The 21,850-nt window shown below is 38.5% G+C and overlaps 1 pseudogene; it reads right to left on the reverse strand.

Annotated features, from left to right (window-relative positions):
* LOC135202779 (protein zer-1 homolog) overlaps window positions 1-21,850 on the reverse strand; it is a 116,307-nt pseudogene that overhangs the window by 41,678 nt on the left and 52,779 nt on the right.

Raw genomic sequence — 21,850 nt, forward strand, 5'->3', positions numbered from 1 at the left:
ACAACTGGAGCTCTGTGTTGTATTGATAAAAGGAGCATTCCTTAGATTTTGCGTGAGGGGATTGTCCACAGTTAATACATTTTGGAGATTTACATTTCCAATTAGTAGTTTGGGTGTCTGATGCACATACTGCGCATACTGCTTTACTATGGCATTTTTTGTATATGAGCCCATACTTTGAACATTGAGTGCACTGAAGTGGTTTTGGTATAAATGGACGCACTTCTCTATTTTGTCCAAGAATTTTGATTTTGAGTGGGAGATCTTGGCCTGTAAATTTTATTTTTGCAATATTATTTTGTTTATTTTTATTTTTCCTACTTGGAATTGAGTAGATTTCTAAATCATGTACAGTGGTACCTCAGGATACAAAATTAATCGGTTCCGAGGTGGCCTTCATAACCTGAGTTTTTTGTATCTTGAACCGCATTTTACATGTAAATTGCCTAATTCGTTCCAAGCCCTACAAAAGCACCCCAGTAATTTTTTTAACAAAGCTAAATTGACCAATAGACAATGAAATACAGTGGTCCCCCCGTATTCGCATTCTCCGGATTCGCGGACTCACACATTCGCGAATTTTTCTTTGGAACCTATCTAGAAATTATTCGCGGACGGACTCGCCCATTCGCGGAATTTTCCGACGAAAATAATCACTAATTAGTGTATTTTGATGTTTATTTTCATGACTAAATACATTTTTATGATACAAAAAATGATTTACAATTTTCAAATATTAAATTTTGATTAATACTGTATTAGTAAGTTTAATAAGTTTAAATGATATCACATAAAAATAATAATTCTCTCTCTCTCTCATCTCTCTCAAAAAATCCTCTCTCTCTCTCGTTCCTCTCTCTCTCTCTCTCAATCATCCTCTCTCTCTCCTCTCTCTCTCTCTCTCTCTCCTACAAAGATGTATGTTTTTTTGTATGATAAATAAATGATTTACTACTTTCCAATATTAATATTAATTTATACAGCAATAATATAAATTCATTAAAGAAAATACCATAGTGAATTAGTAAGATTTTAGCTTATAAATTTAAAAAAATTATGGAAGAATGAAGGAAATCCCAGTCTTCTTTCTCTAACTTCATGTACTAAAATGTCCATACGTATCAAGTTAAGTGACAGGAGGGGAAGGAGCTGTTGTGCTGTTGCCATCAAGTGCTCATGAAATTCCCCCCCCCCCCCCCCTACCCCCCCCCCCCCCCCCCCTCTCACTCTCTCTCTTTCTCTCTCTCTCTCTCTCTCTCTCTCTCTCTCTCTCTCTCTCTCTCTCTCTCTCTCTCTCTCTCTCTCTTCTCATTTACTGAGACTCGAGATTTTTTTTTTTTTTTTATAGTACTTGTACTATATGCTTTTAATACTTTCAAATAATAATAATAATAATAATAATAATAATAATAATATAATAACTAATAATAATAATAAACTAAAAATAAAAATAATAATGATGATGATAACTGTAATTACAAAAATTCATATTATGTGATAGTATTTTAAAGAAATACAATACTAATCTATCCATGTCACTTTTAATTAAGGCTAACTCTCTCTCTCTCTCTCTCTCTCTCTTTTGCCACACAAAATAATAATGTGTCATAGTGGTAACTCCCTCCCTCTCTTTCGCTGAAAGTGTTATAAGTATTTTTTGAGAGAACAGAGAGATAAACATTCACTCTCTCTCTCTCTCTCTCTCTCTCTCTCTCTCTCTCTCTCTCTCTCTCTCTCTCTCATCTCTCTCGTCTCTTACCGAGATGAAAAGAATTTTTATGGTACTAGTATGTAAAATGTTTATTGATAATTTCAGTTATTTAGTAATAATAATAATAATAATAATAATAATAATAATAATAATAATAAAATAATAATAATAATACAACTGTAATTACAAAATTCTAATGATAGTAATTTTAAAGAGATGAAAATTACCTTTCCATTTCACTTGTAAGGATAACTCCTCTTTCTTACCGAGATGAGATAATTTTTATGGTAAATGCACGTGTTTATTTTATTTTCAAATAATAATAATAATGATAGAAGTAGTAATAATACGATAACTAATTTCAAATGAAAATTCTTCCCTTCGTCTTTTTCTGTATCAATTTCCCTACCTCATAACTCCAGTGATGCTCGGAGCTGGGAAAGTAACAATGCCATACAATGGTCAACGAATTAATGGTTTTATGTAATCTCTCTCTCTCTCTCTCTTACTGAGATGAGATCATTTTCATGGACATGTATGTAATAAGTTTATCATTAATATTTTCCAATAATACTATAAACTGTAAGTACAAAATTCATACTGAGTATTTTAAATACAATAATCATTCCATTCTCTCTTTTAAATACTGTAAGGACAACTTCTCTCTCTCTCTCTCTCTCTCTCTTCTCTCTCTCTCTCGTCCTCTCTCTCTCTCTCTCTCTCTCTCTCTCTCTTCCACAAGAACTTGTAACATTTGGTGTTTCTATTCTTCTTTTATCTCTCTCTCTCTCTCTCCTCCTCCTCTCTCTCTCCCCTTCTTTCTAGCAAAAGAATTGATAGGTGTTTCTATTTCTTCCTTTTTATGTCCTCTCTCCTCAGCAAAAAAGAAAGTTGAATTGACAGACAAACGTCCTTGCACAGTCCTTTCTCTTTCTCTCTTTTTCTGAAGAAATATTTGTATTTATGGGAGGGGAAAAAATTTGCCTACAGACGTTCATTTCAATCTATTGAAACCGTAAGGAGTTATTCTCTCTCTCTCTCTCTCTCTCTCTCTCTCTCTCTCTCTCTCTCTCTCTCTCTCTGTGTGTGCTATTGACTGTTTATATATTTCTAATGGTAAAATGTTTAAGATGACTTTAAAATTATATTAATAATACCAATTCAATGGTATATTTGATGTAGGATAATACTTTAAGTAGACATTTGGTATTTGTGATTTCACATACAATTGCTTCCTTTGTAAAAAGAAAATGGATGTCTCAAATAGTAACAGTATGAAAGAAAACATGCATGACTGAATACTTATTGGGGGACTGAATTATTTTCACATACGTAACTAAGTCATGCAGTACGTACATAGTATGTATTTATGTATAACCATAAAATGTAAGATTTACTTTAAAACAGTATTAATAATATTTCAAAGATTAATATCAACCATAATAGGATATTTTATGTATATTTGATGAAGGATGGTCTTTTTAGGGATACTTTGGTGTTTGCATGTTCAGGATAGGAGTTTATGAGCATTTTTAGAGGGGGGTTCCAAACATTCGCGGATTCTAACTATTCGCGGGGGGGTCTGGTACGCATCCCCCGCAAATACGGGGGGACCACTGTACAACAATTTGGACCATTCAATACCTAACTTAAACTACATATATACTACTAATATGTACTACATACCTGTAAATACAATGTAATAGTGTACATGGTATACAAGAAATACTGTACATACATACGTACGTATGTAGTAAAATGTGGAATCTTACCTTTCGAGTGAGGCAATCTCCAAAAGTGGCGACAGAGGAGCAGAAAACTTGCATGTACACTTAACTTTACGAAACACATTAAAAAATGTCAGGAAACATTAACACTAAACTTTCCGAAACACATTAACAAACGGCACAAAACGTTAACACTTAACTTTACAAAAAACTTAAAATTAAAATTTTTTAACTTTTTTATACTTTACGTTTTTTACAAAATTTCAATTTCTTCACCACCGAATGGAGTCCAGTCCGTTTATGGAATTTATCAAACCACCCATGAGAAGCCTTGAAGTCTGGGGTTGCCGTCGATGTCCCTTCTCCTCCGTCGTCTTCGGCCTGGGCAATGGGCAATCAAATCGCCGAAAATAGTGCTGGCTTTCTGGCAGATAGCCGTCTCGGTTTATCGTATTGCCAGAGATTTTCTTTGTCCTCAACCCATAGAAAAAGCAGCCTCTCCATCTCTTCATGCATGTGGCTCCTCTTGTTGGACAAAATAGTCATGCCCTTGGAAGGTGTAGCTGCTTTGATGGCTTCCTTCTGCTTAAGGATGGTGCCTATCGTCGACGTATTTCGGCCGTATTCCTTAGCGATCACACTCAACCGCATGCCAGCTTCATACTTCTTGATAATCTCCATTTTTGTCTCCATAGAAAGCATCCTCTTCTTCCCGTGAACTTCAGCAACTTTCTTGGGACCCATGACTATACTGTACGTAGTAAAGTTATGTAGTATACTAATTAAGTTCTCACACAACACGATAAAGTAGTACATACAACGAAATCACTAATACGAATTTATGTTAACAAACGAATTCGTATAAGCAAACGAACGAATTCCGCGTGTGTACGATAACGCTGGTGAGAAGCAGAGGCTAAAGAAGAACGCCTTTACGTAGAGCACGATGGGAGAGAAGCTGACCAATAGGAGAGCAGGATCTTATGGCAGTGACTAGCATCAGGAACCAATGGGAGTGTGGGAGGATGGTGGTAAGTCTACTCAGTTGGCGGCGTGCGAGTTTTAAAATTGTTCTCGGCGGGTCCCAGGCGAATCTCGGGACTTTACAGCAACAACCTTTCGTAACCTGAATTATTTCTTATGTAGAGCCAAAAAATTCTTCGTATTTGCTTTTGTAACTTGAATTTTTTGTAAGCTGGGACTTTCGTATGTCGAGGTACCACTGTATATTATTGTATCTTAACTTAAGGGAGTCAAGAATCAATTGTTTTGAGGGTAGTCCTTCTTCAATGTTGGGTAAAATAACTGTGCCCTGTATATAATTTAATGTTTCATGACTTATTATTGTATGCGGATGATATTGTTCTGTGCGCAGAGAGCAGGGAAGATCTGGAAATGAAATTGGAAAGATGGAGACAAGTACTGGAGGACAGAGGAATGAGAATAAGTAGATCTCAGACAGAATATATGTGTACCACCACTGAGGGGGATGATAGAGAAAGTATTCAGCTTGGTGGAGAGCAAATTTATTTCTTTTATATTTAGAAAGGTGGTGGACTGTTTTTTCGTGGTTACCTGAAGTAACCATTCATTTTCTTAAATATATCGGCATTCCAATTCTTGTGTTGGTCATATATTCAATAATTTGTTTTCTAGTGTTGCTGTTGATATTTTATTTTTGTTTTAGCTTTAAGTACTAGAAATCTCGACCAGTTATCTGGTCCAAAAAGATGATCAAAAGGCACCAGTGTTTGGATTAGGACAATAATTTCTATTTCTCTTGGGACCTTGCCTTATGTGGGTTATCTGTGTATCAGTGTTTCCTTTCTCTGTTACGTATAGTTTCTATTGTTATTATGTTTGTATCTTCTGTTTGATTTTACTTTTTTGTATAATTTCTATGAGCCCTGCTGGTGTTTAGGGATCATATAATTATTTGTAACTGGATCTGGATGTTCCTTTGCTGCATTATCATTTTGAACTGACTGAGGAAGAATCAGGGACAAATTTCCAGTGGTCATCAACTGTGCCGAATTTTGTCCATCAAGGGGCCCAGGGTACTAATAACTTTATTCGTATTTATCACAGAAAAAAATATAATAGTATATTTGAAAAGATATTCATTGGTTTTGTTGCTTTTCGTGAAATTAAATCTTCCACCGATGGCACAATTGAGAAATGACTCCCAAATGTCCGCATCCCTGCCCTACCCCAAAAGGGGGGGGCATAAAATTATTAGTATGGCCCAAGTGTAAGCAATACCCACTTGGTAGGACTACGAGTATTACGTAAATACAATTATTCCCATTCTAACCACGTCACGGGCAAACCAGACAGAGTGCCAAGAGTTCTATCCCTAGAACCAGGCCCCCCTGGCCCCCCTGGAATCCGTGGTCCTCCAGCCCCACAGAATAGTCTGCCTGGAAAACCAGGTCCAAACATTGTCGGGTAGATGATTGGATCTACCACATTTCTCACTATTTAGCTTCGGATTTAACTTCAATCCAAGTTATATGTTTTCTTATTTATTAGATATTGAAAATTTCAAACAAAAGTGGAAAAAAATCCACAGATATTAATCTAAAAATATATAATGTCATATGGGACTCTTGGGTTCGAATCTGGGGGGAAGAAATTCCTGAGGTTCGAGAGCCCCCTCACCACATCGAGGTGGTTCCATAATGAGGGGGACCTTGCAGTCATAAGTGGTACAAGCACCAACCTGAAGGAGTGATAGAAAACGATCAGGCAAAGATCCTCTGGAACTATGGTTTCAGAACAGATAGGGTGATACATGCAACTATATAGACCAGACATGACGTTGATTGACAAAATCATCAAGAAGAAAGTATCATTCATTGATGTCACAATACCATGGGACACCAGTCGATGAGAAAGAAAGGGAAAAAACAGGATAAGTATCAAGACCTGAAAATAAAAATAAGAAGGATATGGGATAACCAGTGGAAATTGTACCCATAATCATAGGAACACTAAGCACAATCCCAAGATCCCTGAAAAGGAATCTGGAAAAACTAGAGGCTGAAGTAGCTCCAGGATTCATGCAGAGGAGTGTGCTCCTAGAAACAGCGTACATAATAAGAAAAGTGATGGACTCCTAAGGAGACAGGTTGCAACCCGGAACCCCCACTATAGGTACTATTAAGTCAAATTGAGGACTGTGATAGACCAAAAAAATAAATAAATAAAAAATAAATAAAAATAAATAATTCTAAGTTTTAATAACAATAATAATACTTCTAGTTTAAGTTAAATTTCAGAAAAATGAAATATCCTCTCCTTCTCCTTACCTTAAGACACTTTTGGAAGTAGGTCATGCCCTGGCCGTCTAGAAAACGCTGGCAAATTAATGGGAGTTTCATCAGTCACATTCCCACATTGCCGACCATAGCTATTTCAATCACATCATCATGCAACTGTCGTTGCAGGCGATCACTTATTAACTTCAGCATTGTCTGTTGTTTAGAAAGAGAAACAAATAAGCAGTTGAAATAGCATCCCATTAGGGTCCTTTTCAATTTTTAATCACGATTATATGAATAAATAAATCAACCACTGGCTACACCGCACTAATGTTTGTGGTGTGCACACACCTCTTATCCTCCACCTCTATTCAAAACATCACAGCTCTCTCTTGACTATCTGTCTCCACAGACTTTAATATTGACCACTTTTTTCTTATCATTCACTTTACTCTAATAGCAACCATAATCCCTGGTCAGTCTTAGTGCTGAAAACAAACCAATGAAAAATGATATTGTTTTTTTATGATACAATAAAGTTTTATGCATACTTACCTGGCAGGTATATATATAGCTGTATTTTCTGAAGTCCGACCAGAATTTAAAAAACTTCCGACACACGCAGTGGTCGGCCAGGTGGTGAGGTGGTTTACCAGTTCCCGCCGCTGGGAGGCGTTATCAGGAACCATTCCATTTTCTATTCATAATTTTTATTTCCACTGTCCCCTGAGGGGAGGTGGGTGGGTACTTGAATATATATATATTCTGCCAGTTAAGTATGAACAAACTTTATTGTATCATAACAATATCATTGCTCATGACTTACCTGTCATATATATATAGTAGTTGAACCCCACCGTTGGAGGTGGGAAGGGACAGAATAGAAGGATTTTGGGACACAAATGCATGCAGATGATTTACATCTTGGTTCCACCTGTTAGCATAGACGACTTCGTGATTACTGTCACCCAAGTCTGCTTCTGCTTTACTAGAGTTGCCGAGCGAGGTAAGACCTATAAAGCTGGTGCCACTCCAGATTCGGATCTTGTCAACAGGGGTCTGTGACCACAATGTGACTAGACATATTGACCATACCATGAGGGCTAAGAAGTAAAATAAATATATATATACAATTATATATATCACCACCTGACCAACCTAGCCAAAGTTAATGTGTGTTAACTAAGGCTTCAGAGTTAAGAAGTCGCCGTTGTCAGCGACTCCACAACTAAATTAAGAGCTCTTCCTAACCATTTTTTCTACAGGTTTAGGATGAGTAGTACTTCTTGCCCCAAGATTGTGTCTGCAGACACGTATGGCCCTAGCGAGCAGCAGATCTCATATGCCATCTTTCACATCTCGCAGGGAGAGTGTGAAGTGAACCCAGAGTTGCTCGCTAAAATATGGTACTCAGGATGTTTGCTGATGCCATGCTCGTTGAAATGCTTCCGAGGCCGCGCCCTCACCTCGTGAGCATTCAGATTTTTTTTTTTTTTTTTTTTTTTTTTTTTTTTTTTTTTTTTTTTTTTTTTTTTTTTTATTTTTTTTTTTTGAAAGAACTTAACCCTTAACCCTAAAACCAGGGTGTACTTCGATATGGGCAAATCTGGTCTTTTTTCGAACACTGCAGATTGCTCGACTGACTTCGACTTTCTTGATTTTAAGTAGATAAAACTTGAGAGACCTGACAGGGCACAGGACTCTCTCTGGCTCCTCCCCACTTAACTGTGCCATCCTTGCTTCCAAGAATCCTGGCCCAAGGTACAAAAAGGGTTTCCATTCTTAGGCCATAACGAAAGGCTTCGAGAGCACCCTCCTTGTGTTCTCTAAAGCCAAAACTTGTGACGATGGCTTAAAATTCTCACTAACCCTCTTTGTCGTATCTAGGGTGGTTATAAGAAGGCCTTCCTGATCACATACAAGAAGTTAACAGGCAGGAGAGGTTCGAATGCTTTGACATCAAGAACTTCAGACTACGTCTGTACTAAAGTCAGGTGAACGACCAGTTGACCAGTCAGACGAATCAAGGACAGCAAGGCTGTACCCTGAAGACCAAAAGGCACTATTCTTAGCTGAAGGATGAGTGTCTGGACTGCCTGGGCGATTTAATCTAAGCAAACCTTGGGGGTGTATCAACGCAACCCAAGCTCGTCCGCAATCAACTTCGTCAATAAGAAACTCAGGACTACTATATGTCGCCTGATCTCGCACGAGTGTCTGACTCCGAGAAAACAGGCGAGACAAAAAGTAGATTGGTGAGCTAGAATCAGGGATTCCACAGACCTCATGATCGTGAAAGGTCTTTGTTGTTTGACAGATGCAAATCTGTCAAACAACATTCTCTGTTGTCTGTTCGCACTGGCAGAATTTTCAAAACTCTCGGCAACCGCTAGACCACTGGTAGTTCAGGTGATCCCTCCCCCCACGTTCCGTGGCGTTGGTACTTGGAACTAGTATTCCCTAGTATTCCCGTTTTCCTCAGATTTTCTCTGAAACCCTGTCTCCTGAGGGGAGGAGGGTGGGAATTTTAATTATATATACCTGCCAGGTAATATGCATAAAACTTTATTGTATCATAACAATATCATTTTTATGCATGACACTTACCTGGCAGGTATATATATAGCTGATTGACACATTTGGAGGTGGGTCACAGACAGCAATATCGTCATAATTCAAAAATTAACTAATTTTTTTTAAATTATTTATTAAGTTCCTTACCTGCTAAGGTAGCTGACTTCGTAGGTCCTGCCTCTTAGCCTGCTAAACCTTAGTAGCTCTCAACTAGGATGTGACCTGTTTGTTGAGAAAGCTAACAACAAGGGTCTGACAACTGACGTGACCAATTTGTTGACAGGAAACCCTAGCCCTCTCTTTACCAGGGGCATTCATGCTAGGATAAGTTAGACCACCTGAACCACACACAAAGCTAACGTAACACATTACACTTCAACATACTGAAGAGGAAATAACCCTCTCAGACAACCATAAAAAGAACACCACTTAATTAAAATACCTAGCATGTTAGTAATCTATCGAGACGATTCGTACGGACTTTTGCAATCCTGTAACGAAACCTCTAGATGATCATTACATTCTACGCCTGTTGTTATAAAGGCTCTTTCTCGTAAACTCGAGCAGGGACCGAGAGAAGATACTTCTTAAGATATGAGAGAGCTGTGGATATCAGAGTTGATGTGACCACTGGTTCAAAAACTCGTTTCGAGGACTGGAGGGACACGCCGAATTGCATTTACTTCTTTCAGATTAAGATCCAGGACATCTGAAACACTATCCAGATGTCCGGCACCTCCTTTCTATCATGACGCACTGAGAGATGTTCAGAATAATTCCTAGATCTTGAATAATATTTCAGTTTCCCGGTAGTAAAAAAACTGTGGTCTGAATTGCAGTCTATTCGGGGGAAACAAACTTCTTCAGGAAGGAAATGGTCCCCAGCAAGCTCATCCATTCCCTCCCCGAGTATGCTTACTTCCCATAAGGCTGCGCTTTGCCTAAGCAGGAGAGCATATAAAAGTGCAATGTTGCGGTAGACTCGTAGTTCTATACCGTGCGGTAACGAGCACCGAAAGGATTAAGAGATAACTCTGTTGAACATAGTAAGGCAAAACTAATGCAAACGTTTATTCATTCACGTAAGAAATCCCCTCAATCTTAGGTCAAAGTCCGTGATTGTAGGACAGAGATACAGTTAGTCAGTCAATCCCGCAGGAGAGACGTAACCGCCAGCACAGAGATACGGTTAGTCAGTCAACCCCGCAGGAGAGAGAGAGACGTAACCTACCGCGGATGACCCCGCACGATCTGTTACTGGCTCGGTTGGAAGTTTGGAACTTGGACAGTCAGACACAGCAGCAGCCAGCAGCTTACGAACGTCGTCTCCTTAACTTTATGTCTGGGTTGCCAGCTACCTATTCTACGAAGACAGGGTCCGTTATTTTTTGAACAAAAAGAGACTCTCAAGCTGGTATATTTTAAGCGAAACAGAAAACGCTAAATATATAGATGCGTTTGTGTCGTCAGAACACAACCATACAACGGTAAAAGATAAATCGGAAACTCCTGGAAGGCTGCAGGGAGTGACGATTAAATGTCCTTAAAATAGTAGACAATAGACCTCTCGGTTGCCATCCGAAGAGGTAACTACAGCAAGCGTGTATGACTTGAACCAACCAGTAGTAAAATAACGCAAGGCAAAAAAATTTATTATATCACAATAAAGTTTGTTCATACTTACCTGGCAGACATATATATAGCTGAATTCGGAAATACAGCTACATACATATCTGACAGGCAAGTTTCATGAACAAAACTTAGAGAATCGAAGCAGACAGCTCAAGCTTCTTAAGATACTGGACATAAGCGTTCATTGACGTAGTCTACCAGTCTATTTCTTGTACGAGTCTGCGAATGAGGAAGGAGAGCTCTTCCGAACCTTGTCCTTATTCGCTTACGCAATATCAAGTTAATGAGATGTTTGTCAATGAGAACTAACCCATTAACGGTACAGAGAGATATTTTGTCAATGAGGGGAGACCCCCCACTTACTTGACAAAACGATAGTATATTGTCAATGGGGGAAAGTCACTGAATTGACAAAACGTAATCCAGGAAGTCGAGCCTTTTATTTTTCGATTCCCGTCTCAAACAAGGAAGGGACAAGAATCCTGTAAAGAGAACGGGCTTACGGTAGGTAGAAACGACGATGCTCAACTCGGCATGGAAGTCTCGACTAGAAACTAACAAAATCTATCATCTGAAAAACCCTTTCAGATGGTCTAAAAAGCTTTAAATTTATTGGCAGTATGGCAAAAGGAAGTTCCTGTCTTGCGCTTTTCCTGAAGAGCGGCCTTTGGATGAGTGCCTTTGCAAGAATCCTACTGAACGTTTGCCGAAAAATCCTGACGTTCAGGCGTCGAGCCTTTACATAACCCGTAACTGTCTTATCTCAAAGTCTTGACTGAGGTAGAGAAAACGAGATCTTCCCTTGAGCTTTCCTTAACTCCATCCACCTTTGCGAAAAGCAATATATTGGTTTACAGAGACCTCTTGAATTCACGAAACCCGAGGTCTTGCGTGGGTTTCGAAGACGAAGTTCTGTTCCACTTTCTTGAGGCTCAAATCTTAAACAAGAGCTTGAAGAGTTCAACAGAAACATTCTGGTGCATCTGGTGGCGCGCTCGGCGTCCACTGGCGATCGGACTCGGCGTCATGGTGCGCTGCTCGGCGTCCACTGGGCAGGACGCTCGGTCCTGGTGCGCGCATCGGGCGGGGCCACTGCGAGGCGCTCGGCGTCCACTGGTTAGTGCCTCCATCCGAGCGTCCTGTTCAAGCCGATCGTCCAAATAAGCGTGCAGAAAAGCGTCACGCTCCTGACAGCGTCAAAAAACAAGCGAGAGCAACTGCCTTCTTTTTCCTATTTCTTGGTGGAAAGAAGTACACGTGATCAGGCAACTTTCGCCTTCTTACTTCTCACTGAACACATAACGAGGGAGAAGGGACGTGAAGCGTCCTCTTCTATAAAGCTTCTTAGAGGGTGCGAGTCCTTCCGAGAGCTCCAAACCCTTGTGCGGGGAGGAGGCGCCTCGGAGGACGAGAAGCAATCCTTCAGGATTCGTGCATGTGCACGCACTTTGGCAGTCTGGGGATTTTCATCAGAAAACTACCGAAGGCACGCCAGATCGGTGGGGTTCCCTGTAACCCTCCTTCGGCTTTCGACATGCCCTCTCCCTTGGTTCTGGGAGTTCACGAGGTCTAGACCTAGAGGCGTTATAAGGCCGATCTGACGCACTTCCACTACACAAGGGGCACTGTACTGCACTTAGCCACTTCACTATTGCTCTCTAAAGCAAGCACTTTCGATTCTAAGTTACGAATCGAAATAGTATAACGAGAAAGGGCAATAACCTCTACAGACACTGTTTTAGGGCCCAACCGAAGGCAACATTACAGGGTTAGGCGTAACAAAAACAGAAGTAGAACTCTTCACAACAATGAAGGAGAGCGATCACCTCTCGCAGACATAGTCATAACCCGTAGGCCATACTACAGCGTTAGCAAAATAAAGTCTACCGGAGTTAGCAGTATCACTACCCTGAACTTTCGTAATTGATTAATTCGTACCTACTAAACAAAACTTTTTCCTTACGGAATAGACAAACGTTTAAACTTAATTAAATTGCGTACATACTAAACAAACTTTTTCCTTACGGAAATTAGACACGTTTACTGATTAATTGCGTACATACGAATCATACTTTTTCCTTACGGAAATAGACATGTTTACTGATTAATTGCGCCCCCCAAGTGCGGAACTACCGAAGCTTTCGGTAGCCACACCCTATCTTGCAGACAACACCCTCTGAAACTAGCCTAACTAGATTCAGATATCTTATGCAAAAATGAATCAATTCAAATCAATTTAAGATAGCGTTATGCCTAGCCACAAATCCAAGTAAATAAATTAAAAGACAATTAGGATACTTAGCGGCAAATGAAGTTTCCAAAATCCTAAGCCGGAGGTACTGAAAACAGGTGTTTTCAGTACCGGCGACAGAAAATTTATGAATAGAAAATGGGAATGGTTCCTGATACCCGCCTCCCAGCGGCGGGAATGGGTACTAACACCTGGCCGACCACTGCGTGTGTCGGAAGTTTTTTAAATTCTGTCGGACTTCAGAAAATAACAGCTATATATACCTGCCAGGTAAGTGTCATGCATAAAAATGACAAATATTAAGTCAATTTGAATTTTTCATAAATAACCAACCTTCAGTCTTAATGTAGGGAATTTATCGTTAAGACCAAAGGTTTGTTAGTTATGAAAAATACAAATTGATTTCACATTAGTCATTTGTTCATATATGGAACAAACCTTGGTCTCAACATAAGGATAAATTCTCTGACCTCAGCTGGAGCCTAAGATCCTCTTTAGTGTGTACTTTAAATGCCTCAATGATGGTCGTTGTCTGGATGAAGGACAAAGGCTATTTGAATCTGCTAAACTAAGTTATATGCACACCTTGAGAAGTAATGTTCATTGGAGCCACTAATTCATTCTTACAAAAATAAAATAACAAAGACACTTATACATTAACAATCATATTCACTTCTCCTTACCTCAATAGCACCAAGGTCCCCAACTAGCTCTTTCTGCTCTCCGTCAACCTGACACGCCAAGGAATTTAAGAGATATATGGCAATGCGCCGAACGAAATCGTCACCGTCTCCTCTCCCTCGAATCAATCTCAGAAGCAGCTTAACTAAGCGACGATACTCAAACAACTGCTTAAAGGCAGGGGAAAAAAGAAAAGATTTTACTGCATAAAAAATGATAATGATATCAAAAGTTTCAACAGGGTGTACAGATTTATTCACCTTCCTCACTCCATTTGAGAAAGAAGAGAACTAGTGACATTCACTTGACTCACCACATGCTGGGGTATCTTAAACTGACAGAGCGTGAGGCAGCCGTTACGCATCATTGTCGAGTCATCAATATGCGTTTCCATAGCGTCAAGCAAAACTGTTATCATCTTCTGCCTGGCTCGTACGCTTAAGCTATTCTTCTCCTCACTCTTTGCTATGTAGAACAGTGATGCGCTGCAAATACAACAGCTTCATGCATCATTTGGGAAGACATGCCAATGCAAACTAAAAGCTAATACATATCACAAGAAGCTTCAAGTTATTATGTATTAAAGACCACAGTAAGCTATAATGTCAAAACTTTGTTTTTTTCCTACTTACTTTCTTCCTTAAACCTATTTGTTTTTTAATAAACTATGCAAGTGAACCTCAATACCAGAAGACTACAAATATCACAACTGAGGAACATGAAATAATATTCACAGCATAATTCTCAATGTTAAGAAAAACATATATCTATAATTCAAGTTCTAAAATATTTAAAACCACTGAATCATTTTTAGTAAATCTGAAATGGTTTTTATAAAAGTTAAATCTTAATGAAAAGCAAAATTCATTTTTTAATGTCCTTCATGTGTCAAGACAAAACTAAGATGCTTCAACCCACACAAAAAAAGGGGGGGGGGACTCCTCCCAGGTTCTTAACATTTGATAAAGAAAAGAGGCTAGTGCATCCATTCAGAACAGCATTCCAGGTGCTCCTTGACAAATGTGTATTATTCGACTCCCAAGCCCACTCGACTATATGCCATAAAAAATAATCCATGCAGAATATCTGTTGTGAAAATTATTGCAACTGTAAAGGTAACAGTTGGTTGGGGAAAAGAAATAGTGGACCTGGTAAGTTTCACCGCAAAAGCCAAGAATCTAAACTTGTCAACTGGGCTGGTTACTTAACTCAATACCAACCTAATCCAGCAGCCAAGAATTTATGCCAGAATATTGATCATATAGTTCATGTACCTCAAAATCTATAGCAATATAAAACTGCCATCAAAACTACCAAGAATTTACTTGGAATTTCCAAAGCTATACAAATTGGTTCAATGAAATTCAAATGTTTACCCAGAAAAGACAACCATAGTATGAAAGCATTTTAACAAGTAATCTGGAACCCAAAAGTTTAAGTAAGAAAATATAATTTATTATACAAAGGCACACAATTTCATATTATCACAAACAGAACTCCCTATTGACATGGCAGGCACCTCATGAGACGCTACAGAAAAAATAAATTAATCCCACTCACCTTCCAGATATCTGGATGTGTTTCTCATGCCTATGTCTTATCATAGAAAGAAGAATTAGGTTTAAAGCTCTCGGCTGATCGTTACACGTCTCAAATCTGAATATATGAAAGAGCTCATTCAAGGCTTTGACAAGGACCTCAGGTCTATCAAGGTAAGCAGCAGTTGCCGCCAAAATCTGCTCTTCATTTGCCTCGCCCGTCACCTAAAATGTTACGAGATGATCAATAACCTGCATAGACACAAAGACCCTAAAACAAAAACTCAATAAGGATTAACTTTTCAAGTACTGTATACAGACACCACCCTACTTTCAAATGAGTAATGTTCTGGACGGCCGTTTGTGCATTGAACTGTTTGGAAGTTGGCTACTGTACTCTTCATGCCTTTTCAAGTACAGTGCGATATAAAATCAATACAGTACTGTAAATTTTCCATCCTAAAGCACAATACACTGCACATACACTACTGTATGTACAGAATAGGTGTGCAAAACACAGTTTGAACTCATGGGTGGAAAGGGGGACGTACTACTTTGTACACAATTTTAATTTGCTTGTATCTGAATGTTTGTTAAGGAGGCAGTGTCTGTACTTTATAGTAGTACTTGCATATCTATGAATCCTTTATAAATAAAATGCAGAACATAATGATGTTTAGTGAATGTAACTATGCCTAGTTGTTGTCAATGAGGTGAAATTAACTTGAAAAGTCAGTAGGAACAGGTGGAATTCATTTTCTGAATAAAATCACTGTATTCAAAATAATTACCAAAAATTCATATCTGATTCAATAACAGATTTCTTCCTTAAATGCCGATCTTAATCAATACTGTTCAAAGAGCAAGGAGGTTAGGAAGTAACACACTGGTTAGTCTAAATTAAACAGCACATACCCAGGTCAACATTCTAAACTTGACTTCAGATTAAACTTTTTAACAATCATTGATATATTTGTTCTACTTATGGTTTATACAGATTTGGCTGTTTTTATCAGCACCATCTGTTTCTTTTTGAAGTTTGCATGAACAAGAACTCAGCATAATCTAAGTTATACTGGCCTAATACAATTTATGGAATGAATAACATTATTTGAATCATAATTATCAAGGGTATTTCATACATAATGTACATCAGTTAATAATAAAAGAGGCTCATGCAAAAGATTTAACATTTCAAAATTGAAATAAGAAAAAAATAAATAAATATAGCAGACCAAAAGACCCAGTATCACTTACCACTTTTGCAGGATGTGATTTCTATGGCATGCATCATGAGCTGTGTTATATAAGCCTAGAAACTCAAAAGGGTTATTTGTTCGGCTCTTCTTCAATCCTGGTATGTCACACAAGTCTTCTGTGTCCATTATACCATTGAATTCCTTTGGTTTCTGTGGAGAGGAAACTGAATTCAGCAAACATTCCATCATTTTTATATTATTAGAAAAAAATGGCAGTAATGAAACAAGTGCATTGAAGGATTCATTCATGACTGATGGAGGGAACTGGAAAAATAATGTTGAAGGAATTTGGACAAGTTTGGAATAAAACAAGGACATATTTTATTTTCATAATAAAATTAAGTCTCATATAGTACAATCACCAAGTAATTAGTACATAGCCTAATGTTTTAACTTGTGCACCAGGTGGCTTTAAATTATGAAATTCGCAGTAGCGCTTCTATTGTTTTGTGTAAGTGTAATCCCGCACATTTTCAGGGAAGAATAGGTACAATACAGCTGCAGAACTCAATTCGTTTGTGTACTATGTCCACGAGAGATGATTCTGTGATTACTTGGTAGTATATATGAAACTTAATTTATTATGAAATAACATTTTTACATCAGTAACTTACCAAAATAATGAGGTGGGATACATGGACATATTCTACTCCAAAACACTCAATACGTACTGGTAATGAATTTGAAATAGTAAGCTAGCATTGGTCAAATGTTTGTTGTAACCTTACCTGGTAAAAGAGCTACTGCAGGAAGATACTGGATTTGGTTGGTGCTCATCTTAACCTGTAGTGGCATGGCGGTATAGCCGTGGAGCACCTCTACTTAAGTGGGAGCTGTGTGGCAAAGGAGTATTCCACTGACTAGCAAAGCCTCAATAAGTGTCCTTGCACTTGGTGCAGTAGTACCACAATAAACAAAACCAGACAATGCTTGTCACCTACCGTCATAAAATCAAAACCACTACCCATTTCACTAAAAAACTGGTGGGTACTCCAGGGACACAGTAAACCCTGGCTCCCCAAGACTCGACACCCTATAACAAGACAAAGAAATAGAGAACAGAAGAATACCTCCTATGCTTCGTCCCCCAACACCATGCCAGCCACAGACAACGACCAAGGGTATTGTAATTTTCGAATACTATCTCCACTTCACATAAATGTGCTTCAAATATTAACCCTTAAACGCCTAAGCGGTATATTAAAAATCGTCTCCCGTATGCCTGGGTGGTCTCAGAGTGAGCGCGGGGAAGCGGAAAAAATATTTTTTTCAAAAAATCACAACGCACTTAGTTATCAAGATTAAGAGTTCATTTTTGGCTCCTTTTTTTTTCATTGCCTGAAGTTTAGTATGCAACCATCAGAAATGAAAAAAAATTATCACTATTATATATAAATAATGCGATATATGATAGCACGAAAACAAAATTTCATATATAGTAATTATATTCAAATCGCGACTGTGAGCAAAAACAACGGTTAAAGCTAACGATTATTTTTTTTTTTTTCGTTGTATTGTACACTAAATTGGGATCATTTTGGTAAATAACACATTGTAAAAACGATCAAAGCAACACAGAGAAAATATTATCACAAAATGATGCATGAATTGCGTAATGCGCGGACGTAAAAAAAAGTTTTGTTTTTAAATTCACCAATAAATCTAAATATTGTTCTAGAGACTTCCAATTTGTTTCAAAATGAAGATAAATGATTGAATATTACTATCCTGTAAGAGTCTTAGCTTACAATTGCAGTTTTTGACCATTTCAGACGAGTTAAAGTTGACCGAATGTCAAATTTTTTAAATATTTTTTTATAGCAAAATGCATTTCAAAAATGAGAAAAGCTACAACTTCAATATTTTTTGTTGTTCTATTCTACATAAAATTGCGCCACATTTTCATACAAAAAACTTATGTAACGGCTAATTGAAAATGGTGCAAACATTACGACAATCGCACATATGATTTTTTCGGAAGAGTTACCGTGCGGACGTAAGGAAATTTTTTTTTTCATAAATTCACCATAAATCGAAATATTATGCTAGAGACTTACAATTTATTGCAAAATGAAGGTAAATGATTGAATATTACTAGAATATAAGAGTTTTAGCTTACACATGCGTTTTTCGACCATTTCGGTAGAGTCAGTTGTTGACGAAGGTTGAAATTTTTCCACTTATTGTATTTATATGAAAATATTTCAAAACTGATAAAAGCTACAACCATGGGTTGTTTTTAGTTGTATTGTACATGAAATTGTGCACATTTTTCATATATAAAACTTTATGAAACAGCTAAATTAAAAATGGTGCAAACATTACGACAATCACACGTATTATTTTTTTCGGAAGAGTTACCGCGCGGACATAAGAAAAAAAAAGTTTTTTTCATAAATTCACCACAAATCGAAATATTGTGGGCTAGAGACTTCCAATATATTGCAAAAATGAAGGTAAATGATTGAATATTACTAGAATATAAGAGTTTTAGTTTACAATTGCGTTTTTTTGACCATTTCGGTAGTCAAAGTTGACCGAAGGTTGAAATTTTGGCACATCGTTATTTATATGAAAATATTTCAAAACTGATAAAAAACGCTACAATCATGAGTATTTTTTTTCATATATAATACTCTATGTAACGGCTAATTAAAAATGGTGCAAAAATTATGTCAAAGTGACGAAATAATTTTCTGAGATGTGTCACTGATACTTTTTTGTGCGATAAGAAAGAAATTCGCGCTTGTGCGCCTGCGTAACAATTGTAAACAAAACAACACTTTGATCCGTGAACTCCCAGCATCCCCCAATGCGCGTGATTCAAAAGTTTTCAGCTGGTAGGCCTATAAGTATTTTTCCGCAAATTTTAAAAAAACTTTTCTATGTCGACGAAAATTACGTCCAGTCGGCACCCAACAGACAATTTATCTCGACCTAAAATACGTTCCAATAGGCGTTTAAGGGTTATGTTACATTTCCAAAAGACAGACAAATTATGTTTAAAAGCCAACAGGAATGACAATGCATTCTTGGAAAGGGGTCGGGAAGGATTTTCTATTTTTTACAGAGAACCAGTGATTACAAGAGGGACCTCTGATCCTCTTAGCCCTGTTCAGGTAATACCTCAATGTTGTTACAGGGCAAAATACTCTCTTCTTCTTCTGGGCCAAAAATATTCATCAAAGTCTTGATGATGAATGAATGGGGCCAGGCCTTGGAAGGAGTCTTGATCTTAGCTAGAAAACTCAAGAGTAAATGAGCAGACTGTGTCTACTTGAAAATATCCGACTCTCTTATCTGTGGTCTGCACCTCGCTGACTTTTTCGGTTGTAGCCAAATCAATAAGAAGAGAATTTCCCCTCGTTAAATCTCTGCTAGAAATGGAGTGAAGGGACTCAAAAAGGAGGGCCCAAAAGCCAATTAAGGACTATGTCCAGGTTCCAGGCAACCAAGTCTGTCTTACTTTGAGCTACGGAATTAATTAAATCGATTAGATGACAGATCCAGCCCTCAGTCTAAAATCAGAACCTAGCATACTCAAAAAGAGCAAAAAATCTGCAATTGCATTACACTGACCACTTGGCCTAGTAGACCCTACATGAAGACTGGCAATCACCTCTGCACTGGTCTCAAAAAGCCCTTCGCTCTGACGAGTCTCCTGACAGTCTAAAGCTTATCAGATCAGAGCAAGTGCAGATAGTCCTCGGTGCAATCAACAGAAACCTAGCTGTCTGAAAAGACTTATTTTGTTTGTTTGTATGGTGCTTTTACGTTGCATGGAACCATAGTTATTCAGCAACGGGACCAACAGCTTTACGTGACTTCCGAACCATGTCGAGAGTGAACTTCTATCACCAGAAATACACATCTCTCACTCCTCAATGGAATGGTCGAGAATCAAACCCGCGACCACCGAGGTTGAAAAGACTTAGGTCTCTGTAGCAGAAGTCTTGGAAGTCAACTAAAAGCCTGAGGAGGTCCAAGAACCGCTCCTTCAGAGGCCAGAACAAAACTACTAGGGGCATTGATGTATTACGATGGATTAAAAAAGTTGTTTAAAACTTCCCTAACCATGCTGAATGGCAGGAAGGCATACAGGGTCCAAAGTTGACCAATCGTGAAGCATGACAACCCTCGCCCATGCCAGAGGGTCCAAGCTGAAGAGCAAAACATGTCGAAGCGTTGGTTCCTCGACTTGGCAAACAGGTCTATCGACAGTTTTCCCAACAGCTTCCACAGGTCGGTGTAGATTCAGAGTCCACTCCATGGGTAGGACCTGTTTGCGGCGACTTAGTTTATCCACGAGAACATTTAGCTTGTCTCGAAAAATGAATCGTGTAACTATCTTGGTTTGATTTTCTCCTCTTGCCCAAAGAAGAAGTTCCTTGGTTGCTTTGCAGAAGGAGAGGGAGTGAGTATCTCCCTGTTTCTTGATGCAAGACAGTGGTGGTGTTGTCCAAATGATTTGCTACTGTCTTGTTGAAGGTTGCTCCTGCAAATGACTGAAGACCTATATGTATTGCCTTCAGTTCCCTTACCTTGATGTGAAGTTCCCTCTCTTCCAGGGACCACAACCCAAAAACTTCCAAGTCTGCCAGAAGGGTTCCCCAACCACCCATATCTAATGCCCAAAAAACCGAAGTAAGCGATTGACATCCCCAAATGAAGAATTACTTGAGTCCGAGTCAGTTGTGACTTTTCAGGTTGAAGAGTATAAATCCAGCTCCTTGGCGAGGATACCGGTCTTCCATAGGTCCATCATGCACTTCTCTCTTGATGGACAGCAAAAAAGCCAATTGTCTAGATACAGGCAGACATTGATGCACATGAGGTGGAACCACTTCATGAGATGGTAAGAACATAAGTAAACACTTTAGGAGCTGTAAAGAGGCCAAAGCACAGCGCCTGAAAACTGAAAGACTCTGCCCTGGAACATGAACCTCCGGTACTTCTTGGAGTCATGATGTACGGGGAAGGAAGTAGGCATCTTGCATACTTATGGTACCATCCAATCACCCTGGTGAATGAAAGACAGGACTGATTGGTTCATTTTCAATTTGAATTTTGTTTTTTGAACAAAAAGGTGCTGATGTTGAAGACAGGCCTCTAACCCCTTGATACTTAGGGACTACAAACACAGCTGTAAAACCCTTCTGTGGTGACATCCTCAACCACCTTTACAGCTCTCTTTCTGAGAACAGAAGAAACCTC

Source organism: Macrobrachium nipponense, chromosome 33, assembly GCF_015104395.2.
Source record: "Macrobrachium nipponense isolate FS-2020 chromosome 33, ASM1510439v2, whole genome shotgun sequence".
In the NCBI taxonomy this organism is placed as follows: domain Eukaryota; kingdom Metazoa; phylum Arthropoda; class Malacostraca; order Decapoda; family Palaemonidae; genus Macrobrachium; species Macrobrachium nipponense.